The following is a 5,226-nucleotide window of genomic DNA, read 5'->3' as shown; positions in this document are numbered from 1 at the left end:
CAGGTACCGCTGCCACCTCAGCCCCTGCCCTCCTGTCCCATTCCCACCTCCCAAGGCGACTTTCCTCATAAACTCGGGCCTGTCTCACCCCTTCTGGACCGAATTGTCGCCCTGCGCCTTCTGACTGTAGCCAGCAAGCAGCCAAGGGACTGTCCTGTAAATCTCTTGAGGCCTGCGACGAAATCCCCCCTCACAGCCAGTGATCCTGCAGTTAAATATTTTAACAGCTTCTACACTGATGCTTCGACATCTTTTTGCACAAAAGTTAATGCAGTGTGAAATTCCTTTACCTGTACAGTTTGAGCAGCATGTATTACTTATTGGTTATTATTAGTTACTTGCCAAAGGCGGGCATGGTGCTTAGGAAATGGAAAACATGATCTATGTTAGGCTATTCCATAGGGCTGGTGGGGCCTCCCAGGCCCCCATTGCTCTGCAGTCATCAACAGGCGTGTTGTACAACCCTCCTCGCAAAATTTCAGATGCTCATGTGGTAGGGTTTTGCATCGCTCATCGGAAGCCTGGGCTCCGCTAAGCTACACCAGCTAAAAACCCTGAGGCGCCGGTGGTCAGCGCCCGAGGCGGCTGTTCTCCTCGCTTGAGTGCAGAGAGGTTGTATCATCCACCGTCTGTCCCAAAGGGGTGCAGGGACAGCCTGCCACACTTGGAAAGGCCAAGGCTGAGGGTGCCGAAACCTTCACAAGCTGCACCTCTGACTACCAGCACTAGGTGTCAGGCAATTAGCCTGGCTTTTATGATGAGAAACGCCAATTTTTGCCAAAGGAATGGCGCCTTGAGGTGCATTTCTGTGTAATCAAATGCCACCCATGTGTAATCTGGCCGTTTGCATTCCAGCACATCTGCTGTTCTGCCTTGGCTGTTGTGTCACAGCAAAACGTGCAGAATTAATGCTCTGGGTTGTACTCAGCTGCCAAATCTGGCAGGACAATCAGATTGTTTTTATTCTTTTAGGAACAAGTTCCACTGATGAGATCAGCACCGTGCTGCTCATCTGCCCATCTTGCAGGCGCCGTAGCGCACGCAGGCATCTGTACCACGCGGACGTGTCAGCAGTAAGCAAGCTTATCCTGCGGTCTTTTCAACCATTTGTACGTTGCAAAACGAGCTCTTTTTTTACCTCTCACCTTTATAATTGCTCAGCTGAACAAGAGGGTGGTGCTGGCTACAGATCACAGCCAGTTACTAGCTTTCAGCGTAGCGCCATTCCTGCAACAGCGTACTTTCTCCATTTGTGTCCAAGTAGCATACCAGAAAATGTCTTTTTTTTTCTTTTTTTAATTAGCACCTGTGGTGTGAAGCACAAAAGGAAACTGTGTTTGTCTGACAGGCAGTTATCGCAGAACAAAATGCCTAAGAACTACCCTGACAGGAACTGGAGGGGTAGTGCATTCTGACGAGGATGATTTTTTCCCAAGAGATTAGTTTCACATGAGAAATCAAAGGAAGAGGGAGAAGCTGGTGAAGAATTGAAAACGAGTTTGAAACTGTGGTTCAAGTCATGCCAATAAGCACTATCATTTTCTCAGAAAGGAGAAGCCTGCTGGGGAAAGCCAGGTTTATGAGAAGCAAGAATTCACCAAGCTGCAGAGTACTTTCAAATCCTACCACAGCTTCTGACAGGAAGACAACAGGAAGAAATGGACCTACAGATCCAGCCAGAGGCCAAATTTCCATATGGAGACAAATGGGAGTATTTACACAAATAAGACTGTGAAATACAAACAGCAATTTTGTGGGCAAGTAAGAATGGCCAGGGCTCAAAATGAGGACCGTTCCAGGCAGCTTCCAGCCTTTGGCGATGGCTTTCTGCTTTTGTGAAATAATTTGCAGACCAAGAGAAATTGTCCTAGGAAGAAGCAGCTGAGCCAAGGGACAGAATGTGCCTGGTAAGAGACGTAGCATGTACCATGTGCCTAAAGAAAGCAGCGCAAGAAAAAAGCCACTTTAGTAGCACCACAGAACGTTCCATTTTCTCTGCAAATCGTTTGCAAGCTGCATCCTATGACTGGGATATAACATTATAACAAACGGGCCATCTGCCTTGAGCTAAAAACCTGTTGCCAGAAGAGTTTGGTATTTAAAAGAACGGAGCCCCTGCAAATAGAAACAAAAATAGACACAAAGAGGAAGCCAAAATAAAAGAAAGAAGAGGTTTAGCAAAATGAAAATAAAAATACAGAAATAGCAAAGGGGGAAAAAAAAAAAATCTCAGCAGATAACAGCCCAAAGCCCAATTGCCGTTTCTGCTAAACAGTCCGATTTCACAAGTATTATGTTGCCTCCAAAGTCTCCAAATGGTCTTGTGAAGAAATGGTGTCAACGCTCTGCAATGAAACCGCAAGAAACCTAAAGGGTCAAGGTCAGGCTCCAGCCTGGCACCTGAAGAGCTCACTGGGATCCTGCTATGAGAAAGCTGAGCATACCTGTGGAGCTGCTGATGTTATCAGAAGGGGATTATAACTTCTCGTGCAGGCAGGAGAAGCCCGCGATAGTAAAGATAGGCATCTTTGCGCTCACGAGCAGGACTCTGCATGCATATGTATACAAACACAGCCAGAAAACGTGGACTCAAAGGGCAGCAGCCCCCTCCTCGGAGAGGTGGCCTGGACTGAAAGCCTGGCTCAGCAACGGTCAGTACCTGTGCAGTCACCTGCACCCCCCTCTGCCCTCCTCCTTCGGAAGGGGAGAGGTGAATCCTCCCTCCCGTGTGATCTGCGCTGTACTACAGCACCTGGAGAGCTGCCAGCACGGCTGGGGGGGGTGGTGTAGCTGGTTCGGGGTCGGATCCTGGCGCTCAGGCAGAGGAGACAGGCAGGCGTTGTTCCCGATCAAAGGTTCTCCCTTTGTTTCAATCCTCCTTCCTTTGGTATCAATTGGTTTTTGTCCTCTCCCACTCCCCTGTGAGGGCTGTGAGGTATTTCTAGGGCCAAATGCCGGCTGATGCCTAGCCCCAGGCAGCAAGGCCAGAGGATGCTATTTGGGGAGATCTTGTGAGTTTGGCCATGCATGTACTCTGGGGCCAAAAACCACAAGCCATTTGTGTGCAGACTCCAGCAACTGTTGAGTCGGGGCTCTGAGGTATGAAGATATGTAACCTGCGCAGAGGAAGGGCGTCGAGGCTGCTCCCAAGCCTGTATTCCATATGCTGTTGGAAGGAGGCTGAGGACGGCAGGACGCCGGGCAAGGTGGAAGCTGCACATCACCAACCCAAGAGCAGCCGACACGGTCAGGCTGTCCCCTGCCGGCTGCTTCCAGACCTTTCCTATCACAAATCTGGCCTGAGAGTTTCTCCTCTCATTTATCCTCTCCTTGTTTCTTCCTCCCCCTCCATGCACCAGCCTCTTCCTCGTGTTAAGCTCTGCTCAAATGAACTGCGACAAACCCTGTCGAGCTGGAGCCTAGTTCACACCAGGACCGAGCAGAAACCAACCTAAAGACTCTAAAGAAATGACCCAAATCAGGGGATTTTAGAGAGCCGCTTAAATCCTCTTTACGTGCCCATGTGTTCTCATTGTTTATTTTTTTTCCTTCTTTTTCATACAAATTGCTCCTGCTTCCTTGCGCCATGTTTGCGGGGCAACTCGATGACATTATCCCGACGCGAGGGGCTGTTTCCGCTCTGCAGCCCACAAAGTCCAAAGGCCTTTCCATTGCTTTGTTCCCAAAACCGCAAAGCCAGCAGCAACGGGGAACGCAGCCAGATGAAAGCGCACCCGTGCAGCAGAGGCTGACCGCAAATGACAGCTTCGTATCCAGAGCCGGCCTGGAAAGACACAGGGACTGTCCCCCCGCTCTCCTACTGCTCCCTGAGCGATGCTGGATACGTGGGGAACGCATGGAAAATCTGGAGAAAAAGCAACGCTGCTGGAGCTGCACGGCAGGCGCTGGCTCTTAGGCACCGCTGAAGATGCTCAGTCTTCTTGCAGCTACAACTGCCTGAGAGGAGGCTGCAGCGAGGTGGGGGTCGGCCTCTTCTCCCTGGTAATGGGCGATGGGACGAGGGGGAATGGTCTGAAGTTGCGCCAGGGCAGGTTTAGGTTGGACATTGGGAAAAATTTCTTCACAGAAAGGGCTGTCAGGCACTGGAAGGGGCTGCCAGGGAAGGGGTCGAGTCCCCAGCCCTGAGGGGATTGAAAAGCCGGGCAGATGAGGTGCTTAGGGACAGGGTTTAGTGGTGGGATGGCAGGGGTAGGGGAACGGTTGGGCTTGATGATCTTAAAGGTCTTTTCCAACCTCAATGATTCTATGATTCTATGTTTCTAGCTTTACTGCATTTTTCTTCTCCCCTTTAATCCGGGCCTCTAGCGACACGCGCCCTTCCTTAGCTGCTGATCACTTCAAGATGTGAGAAGCTGGTCTGGAGCGAAAGAGGCAGTGAGGGGGGAAATTCAATCTCTGTCACCAGGGCCTGAGAATTTGCAGTGGATAAGCAGCTTTGCGAGTCAGAGAAGTCTGGGAGTGATTTGTTCTTTCTTTCGCTGAACTTGGGACGTTTTTCCTTCCCAGTTGGAAGAGATTTCCAACTGGATTTCCTATGGTTCTTTTCTTTCTAACAGCCTGAGAAGCACACTGCCCTTCCCCGCTCTCATCATAAATGATACACACACAGAGATGAGCAGCTTCAGCACAGAGCTCTCTTCTCACCCCATCTCTCTTTCTGTGGTGCGCCGATGCTTACCTAGCGCTCGTCACATCTCTTTTCCTAACTTCAAGGCTTTGGGAAGACCATAGCAGGCTGTCGGGCAAGAAGTTACACTTGTGTCATAGTTTCAGCGAATTTTATGTGCAGGGAGCAGAATGGTTGCAGCAGAGAAGTACACTGAGTCACGTCCAGTCAGACCAGCTGCCGGTTCCCCAAATCCCAGTCCCTTCCCGTTTGCGGGGGAGGAAACGCTGGTGGCTTGGTCTCACACCTCTTCAAGCATGGCCAGCGTTGGGATGGGTTCTGAATACCCAAGAAACGCCTTCGTTTCCTTCCTGTGCCATCGGGAGACGTGTTCTGTTTCACTCCTCACATTAAAGGGCTTGTGTTGCACATGGGTTTCACTTGGGTCTTCCTCCTCTTCCCTTTTTTTTTGTCTCTCCCCCCTCTCGTCCCACCGTTCCGGTCCAGCCAAGTGAGGAGCGATGCTTCCCGCACCCCGTGCCCTCCCCAGCCCGCAGCGCGGGGGCCGCATCTGGGCCCCCAGGCACCAGCCGTGTCCC

At 50.9% G+C, this 5,226-nt stretch overlaps 1 protein-coding gene across 1 annotated transcript in view; it reads right to left on the bottom strand.

The window, feature by feature from the left end:
• ANAPC1 (anaphase promoting complex subunit 1) overlaps nt 1-5,226 on the bottom strand; it is a 40,274-nt gene that overhangs the window by 34,468 nt on the left and 580 nt on the right. The window lies entirely within an intron of this gene.

The sequence above is a fragment of the Egretta garzetta genome, unplaced genomic scaffold, assembly GCF_000687185.1.
Source record: "Egretta garzetta isolate BGI_Z169 unplaced genomic scaffold, ASM68718v1 scaffold819, whole genome shotgun sequence".
NCBI classification, from domain to species: domain Eukaryota; kingdom Metazoa; phylum Chordata; class Aves; order Pelecaniformes; family Ardeidae; genus Egretta; species Egretta garzetta.
Note: the sequence above shows the minus strand (reverse complement) of the source record. Positions and strands in the feature narration are given on the sequence as shown.